General features: G+C 37.8%; 1 pseudogene; it reads left to right on the forward strand.

Moving 5' to 3' along the window:
- The first annotated feature begins 4,955 nt into the window (after positions 1-4,955).
- Positions 4,956-5,158, forward strand: LOC100346117 (small integral membrane protein 15-like; annotated as a pseudogene).
- The last annotated feature ends 20,711 nt before the right edge of the window (positions 5,159-25,869 follow it).

Here is a 25,869-nt window from a genome sequence, read left to right on the forward strand (position 1 = left end):
ATCTCTCTCTGCATCTCATATCTTATACAGCAGTAGCTGTAACTTCTAATGCCCTTTAACACAGTAGGGTAACTATGGTTGATAATATTCAATTGAATATTTGTAAATAGCTACTAAAGAGACCTTTGAGTGCTTCAAAGACAAAGAATCAATATTTGATGAGATGAATACATCAATTTCACTTATCTGATCATTACACATTGTATGTGAAATATCACATGTACCCCATAAGTATGTATAATTAGTATGACAATTGAAACAAAGTAAATTTAAAAAGTGAACCATAGATCTAAATGTAAAGCCAAAAATTATTAGAAGAAAACATACAGAACTCATAGATGTGACACCAAATGCCTGATAAAGGAAAAATGATAAAGTGGAATTAATCAAAATTAAAAACTTTTGTGCCACAAATTGCACCTAGTATTTGGGACCCTGCCATTCATGTGGGAATCCAGGATGTATGGAATTCCTGGCTCCTGACTTCAGCCTGGTATAGACATGGCTGTTGTGGCCACTTGGGGAGTGGAAAATTTATCATTATACATGGATATTTCTAACCAGCAATAAAAAATAATGAAGCATTGATATATGCACAACTTAGTTGAATCTCCAAGGCATTATGCTGAGAAAAATAATCTAATTTCAAATGTTTATATACTGTATGATTTCATTTCTATGATATTCTCAAACAGACAAAATTATAGTGTGGAGGAATGATCAGTAGTTACCAGGGACTGGAGGAAGTTAAGGGTATGATGATTCTTAAGGAGCAACACAACAAGATTTTTGGAGGGAGAGGAACCATTCTGCTTCCTGTTTGTGGTGGTGACCCCATACTTGTATTAAGATTCTTAGAACTAACCCACCCTAAACAAAAGTCAACTTGACTACATGATAACTGAAAAATCAAAACCAAAAACATGATGCTATGTTTATTGATGGCAATTCATTACAATGGGTAATCAAGAAGAACTGGCCTTATGTAGATTTTTGAGTCAAGTGCTGAATGATAAAAACATTTTTGAAATGGCAGTCTGACTATCAGCTTCAGTTAGCAAGTGATGCATGTAGTACGTCTCTAATAAATTATTCTGGGATAATTAAAAAAGATGGATATTGGGGTCAAGATACCCACTTCCCTATAAAGTACATAGGTTAAACTCCTGGCTGCTGCCTCCAGCTTTCTGCCAATCCAGACCCTTGGAAGCAGATGTGATGGCTCAAGTACTTGGGTCCCTACCACTCAAATGGGAGACCTGGATTGAGTCCCTGGCTACCGGTTTCAGGCCCAGCCCATCCTCAGACATCGAGCTATTTGATGAGTGAGGCAATGCATTTTGTCTTTGTCTCTCAAATGGAAAAAAATAGGAATAAGTGAATGGACTCTAAAATGTATTTTAGAACACATGTCTGTGTGACCTTAAAATAGAAATGTCATACATTAGAACAGTGCCACGACTGAACAAGATATATCATCTTTACTGCTTCCTGCTTCTTTGTATATCCAGATAATATTGACAAGAACTACAGAGAGTCTTAGAAATAAATGATAAATTACAAAGAAAAAATAAAATAAAACCGATATGGTGTGGCAAACAGCAGGATACAACCTGAATAACTTGGATGTTTGTGATCATCTTGTCAGGCACATAGCAGGTAAACAACAACTGTTAGCAACTTAAATAAACACAGCAGTGTTTGATGACTGAAAGAACACCAAGTCTTTACCATCTTTGAACCAAGGAGCTTGAAGGACATGAATTTTACTCTTTCATATTCAGCCAAATAAAATAAATGTAGATTCGGACACCATTCATGTTTCAAACTCATATTCCAATGCCCTGTTTGAAATGTTTAGAATACAAAAATACCACTTCTGCACATTTGTCCAAATATTTTCTTTAACGTTTTATCTATATAAGGTCCAATATTGTGTTGAATAATCCAACTAAGCTGAAAGAACTTAATTGAGCTTAAGAAATTTTATTCCACAGAATATAAGTAGTATAACTCATGAGAAAGGCTATGTCTATTAAATAAGATGTTGACTTCATGAATCAGAATAGATTTATTATTTTACTTCTTCTTCCTCCCTGTTCGATGTTTTTTCACTAGTTAACAGAGTTCAATTCAGGACCTGCCTGGTGATTTTAGAAACATAATTACTTTTTAATTTTTGGAGAGGAAGAGTTTCCCCCTCCCTTGTTGTGCCCGTAAACAGCTTTAAGACAGTAAAATATTCTAGGAGAAAAAAAAAAGGGTGAAAAAGAATGTGGACAAATTAATTGTGTCTGTGAAAATGAGGAAATAATACATACTCCTTATAAAGCTATTCATGATAGAATCTTACTTTCCATTATTTCATTCACTCCACAACTAACATTTAAACAGCTTCTTTGTACCAGCATTTTCAGCGTTGGGTTACTAGATTAATCAGTAAGTAAAATTAGATTTAGAGTTCTTAAGCAGAATTGTTCAAAGAAAATATTCTTGTATACAAGAAGTATTCAAAGTATACTTGTATACAAGAGTATTTTTTTGCATACAGAAATACTGTCTCGCTGTACTCATATGTAGGAAATTGAGAAGGGCCTGCCTTCTTCTGTGGACTCCCAAGCTTGGATGATAGGTAGACTCAATAATTCAGAAATCCAGAGCTCGAAAGGATCTTTTAAGTTCAACCTTCTCCTTTTAGAAATGAAAAACTGATGTTGAGAGCTGGAACTGAGTCAGGGATATCCATTTCATTAGTAGTAGAATCACCTGAAAACCCAGGCCTTTTTATTTGACACCTCTGCCTTCGTCCTTGACCTACCTTATTGCACAGTTTAAGGAGGCAGATCTGAGCTTTGGCTCAAGTTTGAGTTGATTTCTTTCCTCCTATTCTCCACCTTGCTGAAAGACTTCGGTGGTCCTTTCTCCACTGATTCCATTCTTTTTAAAAAGTCTTCCATTATTCTGTAAGTCTCCCAGAAACTTGGCCTGGCCTGACTTATCACTTGGATTACCGCGTCTTGGCAATATGTTCCTACTCAGCAATCCCTGCCCTCTGAAACACATCTTTCTGCCAACCCCAATGCAAACCCGTTTCCTACTTCTGCCTTACCTCTGGGCATCTGCTATTATTCACCACTTCATTATCTGGCTATTTGTCTGCTTCAAAATGCATTTTAGAACTAGTGTGTCTGACATTGATCTGTAAGTGGAATGGCCTGTACTCTACAGGCCTGGAGCTACATTATTTGACTGGATATTGGCCAAATAAAATAAAACAGTCTACATGCTCCTGAATATCCAGTCAGAGTGCAATTGAAAGGAGAACCTGAGATTTCCAAGAACAGAGAAATCTGGCAAAACTGCAGGTCGGGAACACACCAAAAACAAGGCATCCTCCTGCTTTGAAAATTTCAAGCTACTACAAAGAAGTTCCACAATGCATTTGAGAAAGAAGACAAGTAGAACAGTGATGACAAGGCTCAGCAATAAAAATGTAGTGGCAAGTGACTGGATGACATCTTTACCTTGCAATTATGCAAAGTATTTGTAGCAAATTCTGACTTCCAGGTTATTTTCAAAATGGCCATCTCGCAACACCAGATCAGAGTAGGCTTTGCCCACAGTGATCTACTCCCAGACCCTACCATAATGTGCAAGAAGTGGGCACACTGCCTGATAATCAAAGTGTTTTACTTGGATTCAGGAAAAAGGATGCAAAGTTCAAAAAGGAAAAACGATGAAGAAATGCCAGGATATATGTAAGCTTCAAATACAAATGGTGAATTTTAGATTTCACTGGACCAATGCAAATGTTCATTTACCATAGCACAGTACCTTACAGTTTGGAAACCTACTTCATTTGATTTTCATCTGACATATACTTGTCTACCAAGGACCACCATTATCCATCCCTGCTGACCAGATTTTCATGAATCACTGTGGAGGCCAATCTTAGGATAAAGCTTCATATGAGCATCTAAGAAAAACAAACTCTACTGGCAGATTGCACTTCAATTTAAAGGGTGCACAAGACAATTGGGAGCAGGGGTAGTTAATGTTGCTGTGTTAAAATATGTGGCAAGATTAGGGTACAGACCAAGTAATGACAGAGTGTAGGAGTGAGAGAAGTAGTAACACCACAGAAGGTTCAGAGGAGAGACCTTATTGGAACATTTTCTGTTATTTCCCATGGTGGATAGGAGGTGCATGGTGGAGGCAGGGGATGCTGTCAGATTATGTTTCTTCTTAGTCTCTCCTGCCAGCTTTGGATTTCCCCTGATCTTGGATTTCATCCACTTTCAACCTCCCCCAAATTTTCAAGAGCTTTGGTCAAAATAGGGGAATTTTGATATACAGCTTTGTCAGGTCTCAACAGTGTAAAGGTGATCTTGTCACATCTTACCAATAAAACTCTGCTTTGAAAAATGTAGTCTCTAATGACCTTTCAGGTGCCCATGACATTTCAAATAAAACTGCAGAAAACATAAAAGATAGCTCAGATTGTGTCCAAATAGAAACTAGACATTACTCATCCACCCGCATATTCGGCAGACAGTGTAAATAAAAATTTTGGCAAGTTTGGTTGGAAGCAGAAGTCTGGGCTCCTGGTGCCCTGTATGGGAAGCTGCTGGAAGCCACTGCTCTGGAGCTGTCGCCATACATAGCTGAAGAGGCTGTGGCTCAGGAGGTGAAAGGCAGGGCGGGGCCAACCAGAGTCCCAGGAAGCTTGGTCATGCGAGCCCAGCCCAGCCTGGACTGTTCCAGGGTTGAGGAAGCTACACTTGCCAGGCCAGAGGCAGAGATGAATGTGGGTGCTGCCGTCTGCAGTAGGAAATGTCCAGTACAGCAGAAGAAGAAAAACCCCCACGCATCATCTGAAATTGCGATCGGCTCACTAATAATCACAGAACAAAGTTAGAGATCACCATTCAGGCATGTTTTACTGACTATCAGAGATGTTTGACAGAAAGACCTGGGCTGAGTGGATGCAAAGGACCCAGTGGGCGTCCTTAGGACAGTTATGTTGGTTCTTTCTCCACTGTTCCTAGCAAACGCAATAGTCTTCTGGAAATTGGCCAAGATCACGGAAGCCAGGTAGAAGGAGCAAAAGAACAAACAAAGACTTCCAGAAAAGACAGCTAAAGCTAAGAACGGCTGAGAAAGTACTGAAGGAACAAGCAGGCTCCACAACCAGAAAAATCACTTGGAAAATGAAGCAGCTTTAGAAGGACCCACAAAGGTTTCTAAGGTTTCTTTGGTTTTCTTGACAGTATTTAGGAAATGAAATCAGAACACAGGAAAGAATACCACCTGACATCTATGCTGTATTAACTTTTGACATGGGAGTAGGTTTTTGGTGTCTACTGATGGCTACTCTAAATTAGTACCTGTTATACAAATTGAGCATCTCAAATGTGAAAATCTGAAATGCTCCAGCTTCTGAAATATTTTGTGCACAGATATGATGCCACAAGTCAAAACTCCAGATGTGTTCTCATGTGATTGGTTGCAGTCAGAAGACAGGCACAATAAAAATCCATATATACATATGAATATATATAAATATATTATGAAACGATTATGTGTGGATTAAAAATATTTTTGCATCCAAATAAACTTTTCTTTTATTTCCAATTTGACCATGAACTTTTGGAAGTATGCTTGTATTCTTATGCTAAGAATTGAGTGGTCTTGTCAGATGATCTGTTGATTATACAGATAGCACTTGTCTTTTGTTCTTTTGTTTTAACTCATATGATAGGCATTTCCTGCATCTTTTAATCAAACAGGTTTGAGGTGAAAATTAAAATGTAATATTTCTTTTATAGAAGTCTAAGAGTTAACAGTTAAGTCATACTTCATACGTGGCAATAAAAAGGCTTAAAATTTGAATAAATTTTGTTGAGAAATAGTATGGAAAAGATAAATTATGTCAAAATGAGAATGCATTATACAACTAGAAGTATAGAGTTAAAATGATCTTTCAGTTAAGTAGGATAGAGAACATTTTACTATTAAGCATGGCTTTTAGAAATGCAGTAATGGGGTCAGCGCTGTGGCATAGCAGGTAAAGCTGCCGCCAGCAGTGCCGGCCCCATATGGGCATCTGCGCGAGTCCCAGCTGCTACATTTCCAATCCAGCTCTCTGTTGTGGCCTGGGAAAGCAGTGGAAGATGGCCCAAGTCCTTGGGCCCCTGCACCCACATGGCAGAGCCGGAGGAGTCTCCTGGCTTTGGTTCCGCACAGCTCCTGCCATTGTGGCTAATTGGGGAATGAGCAAGCGAACGGAAGACCTCTTTTTCTCTTCTACTCCTCTCTCTCTGTGTAACTTTCTCTATTTCAAATAAATAAATAAATCTTTTTTTAAAAACACAGTAATGTTATTCACTTCAGTAGGTAATGGCACATGAATCTTGTCTGCACCTCTGGCTATGAATTTTTAGTCGCAAAAAATTGTCACTATCTCTAATTTTAAAATGAAACTAGATTTTGAAATAAATTACTCTTTCTTTACAAAAATATCTTGTTAAATTCCTTCAGTCTACAAAATCCTTTCTACAGAATAGATCCTAGCTCCAGAATGTCCTGTTCATCTTGTGCATAGCATTGCCACAGAGAACCATGATTTGCTTACCTGTGATACTAGAAGTGCTGCCATGAAAATTTTGTGCCATTTTCAGTTTCCTTAAAGTGTCCAGAAGCACTTACTGAGATTGTTGACTTCACAGAGAGTGACAACAGCCACTTTTTGAGACATGTGTCTACAAGATGCTATCATTGGTGCCAGCCGTCGAAAATATGTTAAGATGTTGGCCTTCAGCAAAATTATATTTCGGCATGAGGGATAGGGGTAAAATTCTGCTCTAATTTAGAGATATATTGAGGACGAGAATGGTGAAAAAAATCACCATAACACAGAATGTGTATGCTGTTTTTCCAAAAGTAACGTCTTTAAAGAGGCCATACAAATACAAGAAAAGGATTAACTAACTGCATTTAAGTTTTTACTGTTATGTAGGTTGTGACAAAATTGCATACTGAAATAAAGTCTTTTTTATATAAAACTACTGTAGAAATCCAAGGAAAAAGAGAAAGTAAAGGAAAGAAAAAGAAAAACAAGACCAAAAGAAAGACGGAAGGAAGGAAGGAAGGAAGGGAAAGAAGCAAAGGTACCAGAAAAGGACAACCAAGTTAAATAGGAATTCTTCATTTTTTTTTTGCTACAGCTATACCCTATTTTAAATCCAACTTCAAATTCATAAGTTTCAGTAGCCCTGTACTTTAGAACAATTTTCTCTAAGAAAGAGTTACTTCAGAGTACACTGAACCTTTCAGATGCAAATATTACATTAGTTTTCTGTTGCCTAGAAATACATGACCACGACATTGGTAGCTTAAAAAAAATGTTCATTTCTTATCTCACAGCTTTGCAGATCAGAAGTCTGAGTGTGATATTTCTGAGTGCTTTACTTTGGGACTACAAGTGTGAGAGACAAAGACATCAGCCCATCTAATCTCACACGTCTCTGTTTTCTTCCTGGCTCTTGTCTGGGCATTAACTACTGTCACAAGACCAGCCCCAGGACATTTTTTAAAGGATGGGTACAACTAAAAGGATATACATTATCTCCCCCAAGTTTTAATTTATACTGTGATATATGGTAAATCGTATGGAAGAAAATCCAAAATTTCAAAATTTCAGAAGAATAATTTTAGTACTCAAAAGTTATACATTTGTCAAATGGTAGAGTCAGTCTAAAAATGCAGATCTTAAAAGTTATGAAATATTCACGAGAAAACTAGCATTTTAGATAGCACTGGAATCACGCACAGGATTTGATCGTGAGGAAATATGAAGGGGAGGATGCTCCCAAGCACTGAGAAACATGTCAGAAGAGACAGAGTTAGAAGTACAGAAGGCTTATGGACAATGGACTTATTTGATTAAAAGAGTGGGAGATGGAATTGAAAGCAAAGCCAGAATTTCTGATAAATGTGTGTTGTCATTTTAGGCACAAAATAATGTGTTTTTTTTTTTTCATTTTAAATTGTAATGTGCTTCCAGACACTATATGTGTGTATGTATATGTGTAAGTGTATGTAAGTGTGTGTGTGTGTGTGTGTGTTTTCTCCTTTACCACAGAGAAGAACACATATAATACTCATTTACTTACCTAGAAGGAAACAGAAACAAAAATATTCCTAACACTGGCATATATACAAGGTGCCTTCAAAGAGTTCATAAAAATGCATATTATGATAAGGATACTTCAAAAAAGTCATGGGAAAATGGAATTAAATGGTAAATTTAATTAAAGGAAATTTTAGTGTAAAAATTTTGAAATTTCTGTATACTCCCATTCATAAACACGTACATATAACAGTGGTTCACAAAAAATTGCTGTCAGTTGTCCCATTTGATTATCACAAAAAATCCCAAGGTAGGGAGATTATTACTATTGTTATTGTTAGATTTACTTCACAGAAGACAAACTGCTATTAAGAGGTTAAGAAGATGGGCTGGCCCTGTGGCACAGCGGGTTGAAGCCCCAGCCTGCAGCATTGCCATCCCAAATGGGTGGCCAGTTTGGGTCCCAGCTGCTCCTTTTCAGAGCTGCTTCAGATCTGTTGCTGTCATCTGGGGAGTGAACCAGCAGAATGGAAGACCCCTCTCTCTGGCTCTACCTCTCTCTGTAACTCTGTCTTACAAATAATTCTTTAAAAAAAAAAAAAAAGAGGTTAAGAAGTAAAACCATGGCTTGAACCAGGGCTTTTGATCCATACTGACAGGGTACCATCTATTTCCATATAGTGTCTTCTCCTGTCAACCCCTTCAAAGTCTTCTGGCTACTGGCTCAGCAGCACCAAACTACAAAAGAGTAACATGAGTTTCTGCTGGGAAAGATGTGATAGTTCAAAGTATCGAGTTAGTAGCTCTACTAACGAATCATTCTCAGTTGATTAATTTGAAGGCAGGCAATTCCACAGATACAAAACATCTATTCAATTTAGTGTTTTAAAAATTCAGTGGAATTAGGACTAAGCAACTGGAAAATTATATTTTGCAGTTGCCAAACATCTACTTATGACTGAACATCTGGATTTGGATGAACAGGCAATCATCCAGATATTTTCACATGGCTAGACACTTGGCAAAAAGATCACCCAATATATAACCAACTGAATGCTTTGCAAACATCCAGATGTTTGGAACTTCTAATGTAGTCTTTAAGTAATTATAGATATGACATCTCCTTCCTCCTTTCCACCTTTAATAGTTGATCACTCTCATAAGATGTTTAAATATGGTAAATTCCATTGTGAATCTTCAGACTCAGATATGAAAAGTGTTTTTCCATCTGGATATCTATATAGCCAAAATAATATTTTGCTCACCATCCTGTTGTAGATTATGACCCATCCTACAATTTCATGTAATTCATTAATACTGGCCCACTTAACAGAGCATGAGGGCTCATTTTTTCTCTAAATTTCTCCTGTTCAAGTAGTAAATTCTCTTCAAGGAGTTACAGCTTGTGTCTCTTTTCCTTCAGTAATACCAGGCAACCACAGAAACAGAAGAAAAATAAGCAACACACCCAACTGCATTCTTCCTCTGCTTAATTCCTGAGTTTTTCAGGGAATAACACCTGTCAGCTCTCCTGTTAAGCCCCTTTAGGGAGTTTCTTGCAAAGTGACTTAAGTAATTAAGTCTTTCATTGATAGCTGCATGTCAATGAGTAAAACACTGTATAAGATACGGTAGTCTAAAAGGAGCATAGCATCATGATGATTGAGCTTTATGATATCCTATGCTTTCTAATTCAATACTCATATCACAGCAAGATTGACAATGTAATGTCTATTTTATATATTGAGTCACTTTTGCTCAGAGAGATTAACCATCTTGCCAAGGAGATGGATCTTCAATACAGACTTTGCTCCAAATCTGAGAGATTTTTCTAGTAGGTTAGGTTTTCAAAATTGTATTCTGTACAAATTCTAAATCTTGAGGTGTTAATTAGCAATCTGGTGAAAAAGGTGTTTCTTGGTGAAACACTTGCATAAGTTAATTTAACTTTTGCTTAACAGCATTTTCCAAACAGTTTGCTGTGAAAACTTTTTTTTCCAAAACATTTATTAAATTCCTCTAGTCCAGGGCAGGTGTTTGGCACAGTGATCAAGTTGTCACATGGGATGCTCACAACCCATATCAGAGTGTCTGGGTTCAAGTCTCACCTCTGCTTCTGATCCAGTTTCCTGCTAATGCATATCTTAAGAGATAGGGAGACTCAAATTGAGTTCTAGACTCCTGGTTTCAACTTGGTCCAGCTTTGGGCTGTGGATGTTCGGGGAGTGATCCAGTGGAAGGAAGTATTTTTCTTTCTCTCTTTTCTTTCTTTCCTTCTTTCAGCAAAGGTAAGGTATTCCCATATTATTTACTTATTATGGAGAGCATAATAATCAAAGTCAGTATTATCATTTTAAAATTTAAGCAAAGACATAATACCTGGGTATATTGTGTTACGAGAGAGATTATTTTTGACAAACAGAGTTGTAGGCTATAGCAAAAAGGAACATGGCACTAGGGTTAGATTTTCCTCATACAGATCATCATTCTAATGCTTATTTCTTTGACCTTAGAAAAGTTATTTTGATGATCTAAGACTCTATTTGCTCATCTGTAAGGTGAAAATTAAATAGTACCTAACTTATAATAGGGAAGATTAAATAAAATAAACATAGAGCATTTAGCAAATGGTCTGAAATAACATAAATGCTCAATAAATAATTATTATTACCACTACTTGTGCATGGGATTTATATTTAGAGAAAGATTTCAAAAAAGTGCTATACCAATACAAAAAGATACAGCTGATGGTAAAAAAACTAGAAGTTTCTTGCCAGTCATTGGAGGCAGTGATTTATACATTTCTTTCTCCTCCCCCCCCAAAAAAAAGGAAACAAGAGGCTTTCCTCATTGTAGGCTACTCAATTTATCCAAAGGATCCCCCAAAACAGCCGAAATAAATTGAGGACGGCCAACTGAAGGTTATAAGCAAGCTTCCATCACTAGACAGGCCATAGGAAATCCCAAAAAAGGTGTGGGAAAGTATAGACACGAAAGAATCTCACTTGACACCCCAGTCCTTGGCTTGGGACAACGACAAAAATGTTCCCAAGGACAGCATAGACATTTTCCATTGTCAGATTCAGCATTCCACTTGGAACTTAATGACAGAAGGCATTGCAGTTGTAATTATTCTCCTCTGCGTCCCACCCCAGCCACCCTCCAGCAGGCTCTCAGCGGCCTTGCCTAAGCCCTGCAGAAGACAAGAAACACAAAGGGGATATTTGTGGCTAGACTGTCTCTAATTAGCCAGAATGAGAACAATGATTGGCTTTTCCTCTGGGCCAGCCTGGAAAAAAAAATCCTGCATTTTTTGGGTGGGATAGGGAAAGAATTTTTGGCCCACAGATCGAAATTCCAAGTAAGAATCTTCAGAGACGTATAAGGACCGTGACCCATTCTGTTCACTCAGCCAGAGCTCCAGAAATTCAGAAGATGTATGGGGCAGTAGCCCTAGAAATGGTGGTGTGGCTGCTCAGCCGCTACTTCTCAAGGTCCAGAGCATGTGAATTCAACTCTGCTTGTTTGAGAAAGGCAGGTTCCCAAGTTTCTTTCCTGAGAAGCTAAATTTGTTATGCCTGGGTTCAAGCTCAAGAATTAGAAATGTTATCAACATCCCTTCCTCTCTGAGAAGGATTCTGTTCCAGAGGATCTGCACACCAAAGTTTAAGACGAAAAAAACCATCCTATGTGGTTGCTGGAGGGTGTTGCTAACCAGACTGAGGCCCCGCTTCAAGGAAAGTTTACTTTCCAGTTTGTATGTGAACAACAAAATATACCAAGACTTTAATTATTAATCTTTAGCATCAGGACCAAGGACAAATGAGCAGATTACAGGTCAAATATCAGTTTCAAAATCTATCTCCTTTACCTATGGGTTGGAAAACATACAATATTTGAAGATTCCTGCTCTTCTTAACACCTGTGAGAAAAAATAATTAAAAAAAAAACACAAAATTTTAAAAAACACGCAAAGAAGGGTTTTGTATTGAGTAAATGGGGTAGTCTTTATAAATGTGTCTATAAATGGTAAAATCTTTCACAAAAATTCATGAATATGGTAAATATAGCTCTCAGAAACAAATGTGTTGTAACAGAGATAATCTCAAAGTTCTATGAGGCGATGGCCGGCGCCGCGGCTCACTAGGCTAATCCTCCGCCTTGCGGCGCCGGCACACCGGGTTCTAGTCCCGGTCGGGGCGCCGGATTCTGTCCCGGTTGCCCCTCTTCCAGGCCAGCTCTCTGCTGTGGCCAGGGAGTGCAGTGGAGGATGGCCCAAGTGCTTGGACCCTGCACCCCATGGGAGACCAGGAGAAGTACCTGGCTCCTTTGCTTCGGATCAACGCGGTGCGGTGGCCATTGGAGGGTGAACCAACGGCAAAGGAAGACCTTTCTCTCTGTCTCTCTCACTGTCCACTCTGCCTGTCAAAAAAAAAAAAAAAAAAAAAAAAAAGTTCTATGAGGCGAGCCATAGAAACAACTCTGTAATAACAGAGGTAGAGATATTAGAGCCACAAGTAGGCAGATAAGGGGCTATCTAGTGCCTCCAAATCTCAGTTTACATATGAAGAGTATATATGTAGATATTATTATCATCTTTTCCCAAAAAAACATTTATTTAAGGAATAAAAATGTCATGCATTTCATAAGTACAACTTTAGGAATATAATGATTCTTCCCACCATACACCCCCTCCCACACACACTCCCATCCCTTCTCCTCCTTCCTCTCCAATTCCCAGTTCCATTCTTCACAAAGACCCATTTTTTTTATTAACTTTATACACATAAGACCAACTCTATACTAAATAAATGGTTCAACAATTTGCACAAAACAGACAAAAAACACAACTATTCCTCAATAGTTGACACAAGGGCTGTTCAAAGTCATGGCATTAATTTCACTTCCTTTTTTTGAAACTTAATTAACTTTAAAGAAGTACCCAAGAATGATACCTCTTTTGCGAGCACTTAGACATAATTATAATTAACCTTTTTGAGGACAGAGGTCCTGCATGGGAAGTTAGTGCACAGTGACCCTTGTTGTTAATTTAACAATTAACACTCTTATATATGATGTCATGATGTGATGACCCAAGGCTCTTGACATGAGTTGCCTAGGCTATGGAAGCCTTTTGAAACCACAAACTCCATCAGTATTTAGACAAGGCCATAAACAAAGTGGAAGTTCTCTCCTCCCTCCAGAGAAAAGTACCTTCTTCTTTGATGACCACTTCTTCCCAATGGAGTCTCACCCACTGAGGTCCTTGATATAGGACATTTTTTTGCCATAATGTCTTGGCTTTCCATGCCTGAAATGCTCTGGTGGGCTTTTTAGTCAGACAAGAATGCCTTAAGGGCTGATTCTAAGGTCAGAGTGGTGCTTAAAGTGATTATCATTCTATGAATCAGCTATGTGGTCTACTACCAATGTTGGAGCATTCACTCCTTTTTAGTTCTATTATTATTATCAGACACTTAATCCTATCAATCTGATTATTTTAACACTTAAGAAAGTATTTTTACCACCCAGCTTAAGGGGATTTGGGGTCCAATAGCAAGTTTTTAAACTGTATCCTTAGAAATAAGTCCACAGGAATATATGCAGAACTATACAGCTTTACAGTTAAAAACTTCATACACTTCATACTTACAACTTTAGAAAAAAGGTGATTCTTCCCACTGTGCCTGCATTCCCACCCATACTCCCACTCCCTTCCTCATCCCTGTCTTATTCCCACTCTTATCTTCTACAGAGTTCTATTTTCAATTAGCTTGATATACATATGCTTAACTCTTTAAAAGTTCAACACATAGTATGAAAAAAATATTGTTCCTCAACATTCAAGAGAAGGACTGTTCAAGTCAGTGCTTCTCAAAGTGTCAATTTCACTTCTACAGATTGCCTTTTAGGTGCTCTATTAATTACCACAGATCAGAGAGAACATGTGGTATTTGCCCCTCTGAGAATGGCTTATTTCATTAAGTATAATGTTTTACAGATTCCTCTATTTTGTTGCAAATGATTGGATTTCTTTTTTTTTTTACCAGTGTGTAGTATTCCACAGTGTACATACACCAAAATTTCTTTATCCAGTCTTCAGCTGATAGGCATTAGGGTTGATTCAATGTCTTAGCTATTGTGAATTGAGCTGAAATAAAAATAAGGGTACAGATCACTCTCATAAGCTGATTTCATTGCCTTTGGGTAAATTCTCAGGAGTGGGATGACTGGGTCATATGGTAGGTCTATATTCAGATTTCTGAGCTATCTCCATACTGTCTTCCATATTGGATTTACCAGTTTACATTCCCACCAACAGTGGATTAGGATGTCTTTTTCTCCATATTCTCGCCAGCATTTGTTGTTTGTTGATTTCTGTATGAAAACCATGCCAACTGAGGTAAGGTGAAACCTCACTGTGGTTTGATTTGCATTTCCCTCACAGCTAGTGATCCCGAACATTTTTTCATGTGTCTTTTGGCCATTTGGATTTCCTATTTTAAAAAAAATCTGTTTAAGTCCTTTGCCTATTTTGTTTTGTTGTTGAATTTTTTGATCTCTTTATATATTTTGGTTATTAATCCTTTGTCAGTTGCATAGTTTGCAAATAATTAATTCCATTCTCTCTGTTGCCTCTTCACATTTCTGAGTGTTTCTTTTGCAGAAGCTTCTCAATTTGATGTAATCCCATTTGTGATTTTTGGCTTTTATTACTTGTGCCTCTAGGGTCTTTTCCAAGAAATCTTTCCTTGTGCCAATGTCTTGGAGGGTTTCCCATATATTCTCTAAAAATTTGATGACTTCAGGTCATAGCTTTGAGTCTTTGATCCAATTTGAGTGAATTTTTGTGTAAGGTGTAAGGTGGGACTCTTCATACTTCTGCATGTGGAAATCCAGTTTTCCCAGCACCATTTGTTAAAGAGACTGTCCTTGCTCCAGGAATTAGTTTTAGCTCCTTAGTCAAATATAAGTTGATTGTAGATGCTTGGATTAATTTCTGGCATTTCTATCCTGCTCCATTGGTCTATCCATCTGTGTTTGTACCAATACCAGGCTGTTTTGATTATAACTTCCCTGTAGTATGTTTTGAAATCTGGTATTGTGATGCCTCTAGCTTCATTTTTGTTATATAAGATTGCTTTAGCTATTCAGGGTCTCCTTTGTTTCCATACAAATTTCAGCATCATTTTTTTCTATATATGAGAAGAATGTCCTTCAAATTTTGATTGGGAACACAGTGAATCTGTAAATTGCTTTCAGAAGTATGGACATTTTGACAATACTGATTCTTCCAGTCCAAGAACACAGAAGATTTTTCCATTTTTTTTGGTATCTTCTTCTATTTCATTCTTTAATGTTTTATAATTCTCATCATAGAGATCTTTGACCTCATTGGTTAAAATAATTCCAAGGTATTTAATTTTTTGTAGCTATTATGAATGGTATTTATCTTAAAAATTTTTTCTCAGCCATGGCATTGTCTGTGTATATGAGCACTGTTGATTTTTGTGTATTGATTTTATATCCTGTTACTTTACCAAACCCTTCTAAGAGTTCCAATAGTCTCTTCTTGGAATCTTTTGGATCCCCTATATACAGAACCATGTCATCTGCAAATAGGGATAGTTTGACTCCTCTTTCCCAATTTGTATCCCTTTGATTTCTTTTTCTTGCCTAATGGCTCTGGCTAAAATTCCAGGACTATATCAAATAGCAATGGTGAGAGTGGGCATTCTTGTCCTGTTCTGAATCTCAGTGAGAATGTTACCAACTTTTCCCCATTCAATAAGATGCTGGCTGTTTTTTCATAGATGGCCTTTATTGTGTTGAGAAATGTTCCTTCTGTACCCAATTTACCTAGAGTTTTCATCATAAAAGGGTGTTGTATTTTAGCAAATGCTTTTTCTGCATATATTGAGATAATCATGTCATTGTTGTTCTTCAATTTGTTAATGTGGTGTATCACATTGATTGGTTTGTGAGTGTTGAAGCATTCCTGCACACAGGGATAAATCTCATTTGATCCAGGTGAATGATCTTTTTGATGTGTTGTTGGATTCAACTGGTTAAAATTTGTTGAGAATTCTTGAGTCTATATTCATCAGGGAAATTGATCTGTTGTTCTCTTTCTCAGTTGCATCTTTTTCAGGTTTAGGAATTAAAATGATGCTGGCTTCATAGAAAGATTTTGGGAATATTCCCTTCCTTTCCATTGTTTTGAATAGTTTGATAAGAATTGGAGTTAGTTTTTTAAATTTCTGGTAGAATTCGACAGTGAAGCCACCTGGTCCTGGGCTTTTCTTTGTTGGGAGGGTCTTTATAACTGATTCAACTTCCATTTGGTTATTGGTCTGTTTAGATTTTCTATGTCTTCATGGCTCAATTTTGGTAGGTTGCATATGTCCAGGAATCTATCCATTTCTGATAGATTTCCCAGTTTGTTGGCATACAACTCTTTGTAGTAATTTCTGATAATTCTTTTTATTTCTGCTGTATCTGTTTTTACATTTCCTTTTTCATCTTTAACTTTATTAATTTGAATCTTCTCTCTCCTTTTTTGGTTAGTTGGGCCAATGGTGGTTCATTTTTTTTAAAAAAGCCAGCTCTTCATTTTAATGATTTATGGTTTTTTGTTTCAATTTTGTTTTATTTCTTCTCTAATTTTAATTATTTCTTTTCTCCTACTAGTTTTGGATTTGGCTTGCTGTTGTTTTTCAAGATCCTTAAGATGCACTGATAGCTCAATTATTTGGTGCCTTTCCAACTTCTTGATATAGGCATCAATTGCTATAAACTTTCCTCTTAACACTGCTTTTGCTGAATACCGTAAGTTTTGATATGTTGTCTTGTCTTCATTTATTTCCAGAATTTTTTTGATTTCTCTTTTTATTTCTTCATTCACCCACTGTTCATTCAGGAGCATGTTGTTCAGTCTCCATGCCTTCAGGAACTCCTAGAATCCATATGTTGTATCAATTGCTAGTGCCCTGTAGATTCCCAACATTGATTTTTAATTTTCTAATTTCTTCTTATTTTTGGTCTGTCTGTGTAATTTCTTGCAATTTGTCTTCTAAATTGGATATTCTGTCTTCTGCTTCACTGATTCTGTTTTTAAGGCTTTCCACTACATTTTTATTTGTAATATTGAATTCTTCATTTCCAAGATTTCATTTTGAATTCTCTTTAAGATCTCAGTTTCTTGGAAGAAATTTTCTTTCATGCCATGTATGCATTTCATTAGTTTGTGCATTTCATTAGTTTCATTAGTTTGTGCATTTGCTTCTGATTACTTTTTTTTGACAGGCATTGTGGATAGTGAGAGAGAGAGAGACAGAGAGAAAGGTCTTCCTTTTGCCGTTGGTTCACCCTCCAATGGCCGCCACAGCTGGCGCGCTGCGGCAGGCGCGCTGTGGCCGGCGCACTGCGCTGATCCGAAGGCAGGATCCAGGTGCTTCTCCTGGACTCCCATGGGGTGCAGGGCCCAAGCACTTGGGCCATCTTCCACTGCCTTCCCGGGCCACAGCAGAGAGCTGGCCTGGAAAAGGGGCAACCGGGAAAGAATCCGGCGCCCTGACCGGGACTAGAACCCAGTGTGCCAGTGCCGCTAGGTTGTGAAGTAGCCTATTGAGCCATGGCGCCTGCTGCTTCTGATTACTTCTAAACAATCTGGCATTTCTTCAATCTCTTCATCTCCATAATCCAGTATTGAAGTGTTATATTCTTTTGGGGGCATCATGTTGTGTTCTTTATTATTTTTTAAAGATTTATTTATTTATTTGAAAGTCAGAGTTACACAGAGAGAGGAGAGGCAGAGAGAGAGAGAGGTCTTCCATCCATTTGTTCACTCCCCAATTGGCCGCAACAGCTGGAGCTGTGCCGATCTGAAGCCAGGAGCCAGGAGCTTCTTCCTGGTCTCCCACCCAAGTGCAGAGGTCCAAGGACATGGGCCATCTTCTACTGCTTTCTCAGGTCACAGCAGAGAGCTGGATCGGAAGTGGAGCAGTCAGGTCTTGAACTGGCGCCCATATGAAATGTCGGTGCTTCAGGCCAGGACGTTAACTCACTGCGCCACAACGCCAGCCCTGTGTTCTTTATTCTTGTTTTCTGAATTGGTGCATTTATTATTTGGCATTTGTGGAGATACCCATTGATTTCTTCTTCTTTTTTTTTTTTTTTTCACTGTGGCAGCTTTTATTTTTGGACTATGCTTCTGGATTAGTGGAGTATCTACTTTTTCAGTGAATACATAGGGGTGTGTGGTGGGTGTGGTCAGGTAGCTCTGTTCAATGCTCCAGGATGAAGGCAGTGTCTAAGGTGACACCTATGTTGGGCATGATAAATATCTTTTCTCTTTTCTTTCCTTTCCTTTTCTTTTCCTTTCTTTTTTTATCAGAGGAAAAGTTTATTCTGCTCTGTTGGAATCGATTCAGTGACAATAAAGTTGATGAGACCAGTGCCTGGGTGCTAGCCCTCATTGATATAATATTCATTGGTGGTGCCACAAGGACCATACTAAGGATCTGTGCAATCCTTACTGTAAGTTCAGATTCTCCAGCAATGTCCATCACAGGAAACCAGGGAGCCCTGAGTGTGTAGAGACTCCCACAGTGACTGCCCAAAGTCCCAGCCACATCCTGAGCCCTCCCACACAGCCTCAGTGTTTTCAAATTCCTGGCACACAAGCCTCCTGCAGTCATCAGCACCAAGACCCCTGTCAATTCTCCCAGCCTGACTCAGGAGTCTCCACTCTGCTCTATGTAGATATTATTAACATAAGTATCTTGTATTACATAAGTCTAGATGCATCCATATTCAGGGGCATTTTTAAAAGTTCATGGAAAATGTAATTAAAATAAGTATATTTTGGTGCAAAAAATTTTGAAACCTGGGCATACAAGAGATCCTCAAAAATGCACATTATTCAATTACTGTGGAAGGATTTTCAAAAAAAAATTTCACCAAGATAAAAGTATCTTTTAATTTCATTCATCCATAAATTTCTTGAAATCTGCTTGGATATCTGTGTACAAGAATATACACATCTCCATATGCACACATATAAGTATGCAGTAGATACAACTAATTCACCAACTGTATGACCTATAGTTAAGGTTTTAATACCTTTGGTGACCTCAACTCAATTGTTATTTACCCCTAAGTTCTTTAACATCTCTGAGGACAATCCAGTGGAAAAAAGAAATCATGTAACAACATCTCCACTTTGTCATGAAAACCCATCTTCTAGCCAACTTCTGTATTCTTGTAAGCCATGGTGAGCTTTCCAAGACAGTTCTAAGTCTTTTCTAAGTGTGGATGGTGGGGGAAACAGCCCTGTTACAGAGGCTGGTTCAACTCAAAACATCTATTCCCCCTGAGGGAGCACTTTGCGCCCAGCACTCAGGACTAAGAGCTCCTAGGAGCAGCTTCTCTGCACCTTGAGACCTGAGCAAATCCAGGCACCACTCAGCTAGAGCTCATGTAAAAGAAGAAAATAAAAGTGGGGATAAAAACTGGGACAGGGAGGGAAAATAGGGAAAGGGGCAGGGCGGGGGGGACCAAGACTGAACAGTCCCCAAGAAACTCTGGCCAAACACATTTAATAATTTTTACATCTGGCAGGGAAATAGCCAGGAAAGAACCCCTATGTAAGTGGTGGATCCTGAGGGAATGTCAAGTTGATGAAGCTATCATTCACATGCTCCGACTTTGGCTCCCTCACCCCACCACCCCTCTCACAAGCTGTTCCTTAGATCAGCAAAGGCTCTCCTCTCCACAAATGGACCTTTAAGAATCGAGAGCATCAGGAGCCTCAGTGCCTCAGCCTTTAGAAGAGCAGAGGGCTTAAGTCAAAAGACTGCCCAGGGACAGCCACTATTCCTAAACAGAAAGTCAGAGGAAATGAACACTTAACCCCCTCTGTACTCAGTATATCACACCTCCCTCAAGGCTCAGAGGCAGCTCCCAGGCTGAGTGCTTCCAAGCCCGAGGGCTGGCCATCCTGCACACAGATGCGCCGAGGAAGCTGTGGGCTGGGAAGGGAAGTCCAGAGCAACTGTCACCTTTCCTGACCATGTATCCTTCGGCAATTTGCCTCTGTGTTTCTAAACCCAGTTTCTTGATCTGTCAAGTAAAATGATCACTTACTGTGTCCAAAAACGATAGCACAGGATTGCTGAGAAAGCCAAAATTAAAATTTAGTGTGAAATGGCGTCTGCCATGAACTCATTCCTACAGAAACCCAGAAGTTACAGCAAAAAATAAAATTGTAATAAGATCATCTAAAAGTAAACTCTTAACTATCTCTGTCTATTGTTCACTATGGATACTCCAGGTCAACACCAGTTACTGCTGGAGCTTGGATCAGCAATGTAGCTGGTTTCCTGGATTCCTTCATTGGTTCCCAATACTGGTTTTCCATAGAGACACATAGGGGTTGTAAACACTGTAATAAAATGAATATCAAGTTTAATAAACAGTTTATCATCAATACCCTCACAACCTGCCCCAAACCCCTTCCTGATTACAGTCTCCCTTCTGAAATTTAATCACTGTGCTTCCTTTTTGTCTTTATTATTTCCTCGTTTTTCTTTTATGGTTCAAACAAAGGTATGTGTTCCCAAATGATAAATCAGTCAGTGTTACCTTTTATGGCATCATGCCAAATAATCCTTTGTTATGTGACTTTTTTTCCTTTTTTTATTTCTAGAAAGGGAACAAATTTCATATATTTCATATATATATAAGGGCATAATGATAATTCCCACCTTACCCTCCCTCCCTCTATCAATACCACCCTCCCTTCTCATTCCTTTCTTTTTTTATGTTTAATTTTTTACAATGACATACTTTAAATTTACTTTATAATCACAAGCTTAATCCTCCACTAAATAAAAATTTCAACAAGTAGCAAGAAGAAAAACAACTATTCCTTGAAAGTATAGAGAAGAACCATAAACAATAATCAAATCTCAAAATATCAATTTTGCTCATATACTTTCTTGTACTCTGTATATCAGTTATCACAGATTAGGTAAAACATATGGTATTAGTCTTTTTGGGACTGGCTTATTTCAATAAGCTTAAAGGTCTCCAATTGCATCCATTTGTTGCAAAAAGGCAGAATTTCATTTTTTTGTTCTCACTGAGTAGTATTCTATCATGTATATATACCACAATTGCTCAGTATTATGTTTTTGATATTCCTACATATTGTTAACTATAGTCCCTTAATTTCTCTGTGGTAAAATGTTCCATCATATGAACAAACATAATGTGCTATCTATCTCTTGATGGTCATATGCATTATCTGGGATTTTGCTATTATAAGCAATGTTACTATGATTTTCTTGTGCAAGCTCTGTGATACACATTGCAGTTTCTCCAAGAATACCCTCAGCAGTGGAATTGCTGGTCATGGGAAGTACACTTGTCTTCAAATTTATCAGATAATACAAAAGTGACCACTAATAGAACAATTATATCAATGATGATTTTACCAATAATGTATGTGTTTCTGTTGCTCTATTTCTTTTTGATAAGATTCATTTATTTATTAGAAAGGCAGAGTTACAGAGAGGAGAGGAAGAAAGAGAGAGAGAGAAATCTTCCATCCGTTGGTTCACTCCCCAATTGGCCGCAACAGGCGGAGCTGTGCTGATCTGAAGCCACGAGTCAGGAGCTTCTTTCAGGTCTCTTACAAGGGTGCAGGGGCCCAAGGACTTGGGCCATCTTCCACTGCTTTTCCATGCCAAAACAGAGAGCTGGATCAGAAGTGGAGCAGCTGGGACTTGAACCGGTGCCCATATGGGATACTGGCACTGCAGGCAGCAGCTTTACCCACTACGCCACAGCACCTTTTTGCTCTATTTCAATGCTGGCAATTGGAATTGCCAAGATTTTATAATTCTGTCTAAGCTGTCAGTTTTAAATTGTATTTCTTCAGTATTAAAACTTAGATATCAAGTATCACTGTTTTCTTTATTACCTATTCTACTTTAAAAAAACAAATATAGAATAATAAAATTATATTTTAACTCCATCTTCTACAGCCTTTTAGAATGCTGTCATACAAAGGACAAGTTTTTCAAAACTTTTTCAAAAATGAGAGAGAGAGAGAGAGAAAGAGAGCGAGGTCTCCCATCTGCCATTTCAGCCTCCAAATGGACATAATTGCTGGTGCCCCATCCCAGTCTCCCACATGGGTGGTAGGGGCCCCAGCCCTTGAGCTTTCATCTGCTGTGTTCCCAGGTGTAGTAGGGATCTGGATCAGAAGTAGAGTAGCTGGGACTCAAATCTGCTTTCTGATGTGGGATGCAATCATTGTATTAGCCCACTGCTAAAGCTGCAATGCCAGCCCCTAAACGACAAGAATTTTTTTTATATATATTTGTTGTTCACCTGTAGTTTTTTAGAGAATAAAGACACCAAAAGATAAAATAATTTAAACAAGTTATTAATATGTTTGTCATTAAAATGTTCAATTAAGAAGAAATACTGTTGATATATATATGTGTTAATAGATAATGTCTTTCTTAAACCTAGAGTAAATCTTTTCTTGACACTCTCTCCACCATGTGTCATTTTAAGTAAGTCATGAAATAAAAAAAGTACTGTTCAGATATCTCAAAGACCCTAAGATTTAATTTTCACCAAGTTTGAAACTCCTTATAAAGTCATTTTTTTTTTCATTTTTTGTCCTAGTATCCACAGACTATAAGCAAAATGAGATAATTATTTCAACTTGAATGTATGACCGTTTTTTTCCTACTGCTAGGTTATGACTTATAAAAGCAGAAGATTTTCAAATACAGACTGCTTTTTTTTTTTTTTTTTTTTTTGCTCTTTGAACTGCAGGGAAGGGTCCATACATATTTATTCTGAGAAAGTTCACTTCCTCTCTCAACTGGATTAACTCTTCCCATCTGGAAATGGTATTGACCAATAGCAGTATCATAATAGATCAAAACATCACTCACTATTTTAAGAATTATTTTATTTATTTGAAAGGCAGAGTTATATAGAGAGAGGGAGAGACAGAAAGAGAGGTCTTCCATCCTCTGGTTCAGTCCCCAAATGGCTGCAATAGCCAGGCCAAACCGAAACAAGGAGCCAGGAGCTTCCTCAAGTTCTCCCATATGGGTTCAAGGGCTCAACTGCTTGGGCCATCTTCTGCTGTTTTCCCAAGAACATTAGCAGAATTGGAGTGGAGCAGCCAGAACTTGAACTGAAGCCCATATGGGATGCCAGTGCCTACGTGCTATGTCGTTTTCATCTACATTTCTTTTTCAATGTTTTTAACATTGACACTTGTTAACATTTCCCTTCTCTTGATGGCAGTATGTATAGTAGGTGATGCATTCATCCCAGAGTCATCTAAATCTTGTGGTTTCTAGCATCCATGCTTTGGATATGCCCTCGTGTGCTTCCTCACAATGTTCATTAACTCCATGCAGGTTGAAGACATTACTTGTTTCAAAATAGATCCAGATATTGTGGCTGAAGTTACCTCCCTTTTGCTTTTTTAACAATTTTCTTTGTTGAAGTTCACTGGGTTGTTTACCTTTCATGTTTATTTGTGTTTTTCACTTTAAATTTCATTGTAAAATTTAGAACAATTATTTAACAGGTGCTGATTTTAGAACAAAGGTCCAAATGACTGAAAAGTTTTCAAGTTCCTTTAGGACAAAATATTTTTTAAATCAACCTATCATATTGGCTTTGATGCTCTATTTAAAATAGTACATAAAATATTTTATGTAAACAATTGTCATATAACTAATTATTAAATTATACTTCAATGAAAATGTTCACAAAATTTTCACAACATTTTTATAGTGATTAAACTGTACTACTGGAGTGTTTATCTTGTCAATTTATTCTTTAGCTTAAAAAGAAATAACTAACAATGTAAAGGGGAAATATTTCAATTTTAAACTATTTTTGTGGTTATATAAGTTTCACATATGAGGTAAAAGTTGCACTTTCCAAAGATAAATTATATTTTACAGTTTTCACATTTTTTTAAATTTCACACACAAACAATAAGTCCCTATGGTCATATAGAATGACCAAAGGTATTGGCAGTTTGGGTTTCTTCTGAGACTTCTCTTTGATTTGCAGGGGGTTACCCCTTGCTGCATCCTCATACATCTTTTCTCCAAGCACATCAATCAGTGACACACCCCGTATGTCCTAATCTTCTCTTTTTATAGGAACACCCATCAGGTTGGATTACAAACCAACCTAATGACCTCATCGCAACTTAATTACCTTTTCAGAAACCTGATTTCCAAATATAATGTGGTTACATTATGAGATACAAAAGGTTAAAGTTTCAACATATAAATTTGAGATGAGGGGACACAATTCAACCTATTACAACCTGGCATCTATTTCTCATAGATGTTTTTAAAATAATTATTTTTATTGCATAGTATTCATCTTACTTTAAAAAGTGTCATATCCAGGGGCAGCATTGTGATGCAGTGAGTTAAGCTAAGCTAGTGCCTGCAATGCCAGTATCCTGTATCAAAGCATCAGTAGGTGATCCAGCTTTTCCATTTCTAAACCGACTCCCTGCCAATGCACCTGAGAAAACATCAGAATGTGGCCCAAGTACTTGGGTCCCACAACCCATGTGTGAGATGAGGATAGAGTTCCTGGAACCTTGCTTCATTGATCCTGCCCAGTCCAAGGCACTACAGCCATTTGGAGAGTGAACCAGAGGATGAAAGATACCCTCCTCTCTGTGTCAGTCTGAATTTCAAATAAATAAAATAAATCTATTTTTTAAAAAAAAGACTTTGCTCTGATGGATAAAGCCAGAAATCAAGAACCCTTGCTCCATTAAATGAGACCGATTATGATAATACAAAGGAAAGACAATGGCTAAACAACACTTAGGGCTTTCCAACTGCACATTATTGAGACTCAACAACTTTCTACAGAATGCGTTGGATACTTCTACAGCTTGTATTCAGCTGCCTCTTCAACTTAGAGTCCCTGTACTTTTCATGTCTTGCTATGCTGTGGTATTACTCCTACCACACAGAAAATCTCAACTCAAGCTAAGCCTGATTACTCATCCCTCAGACTTACTTTTGCCTCTATCCCTTTGGTTGAACTGTGCTGTTCTTCTCTAATACTCTATTTTCTCTGGCTTCTGGAAATCCTACTTTATTCTCACAGCTCAGATAAAATATTGTGCATGCTTTGTGTTTCTCAGATTAGTCCAGTTCACAGTGAGGTAAGCCTCCATTCCACCACTCACCCCTCCTATGAACCTCACATCCTTGCTCTGTAAAAAGTGGATTACAATCCCTATCATTCAAAATTGCTTGGAAGGTTACAGATGATGCTTTCAAATAATGGGACAGCAATAAATATCTAAATATAACTACACATGTGAAGCTCCTGAGTCTACATACCCTCATAGCAAATGTACTATGTTATTGAACAACAGGGCACTCAATTTGATGATTGCTAATATTTTTACCATGTATAGATGTTTAATTTCACATGAGTGCATTTCTTTTTTCCTAGAAAGATGTTTAGCTGTTTCAGAACAGTCACAGTGTCTTGTATTACCTCTTTGCTTTCTTTTACAGTGTCTGCTTGTATAAAGCAGCAACATTTGTCACGTGAATAAATAAGTGATTAACTCAGTTATAGAGAAGTTCTTTCCCTGGCCTAAAAGTCAGTAGGCTTTATCTTTCACCCATACCCTTTCTAGAAAA

This window comes from Oryctolagus cuniculus, chromosome 7 (assembly GCF_051225735.1).
Source record: "Oryctolagus cuniculus isolate XC-2025 breed Fujian yellow rabbit chromosome 7, ASM5122573v1, whole genome shotgun sequence".
NCBI classification, from domain to species: Eukaryota; Metazoa; Chordata; class Mammalia; order Lagomorpha; family Leporidae; genus Oryctolagus; species Oryctolagus cuniculus.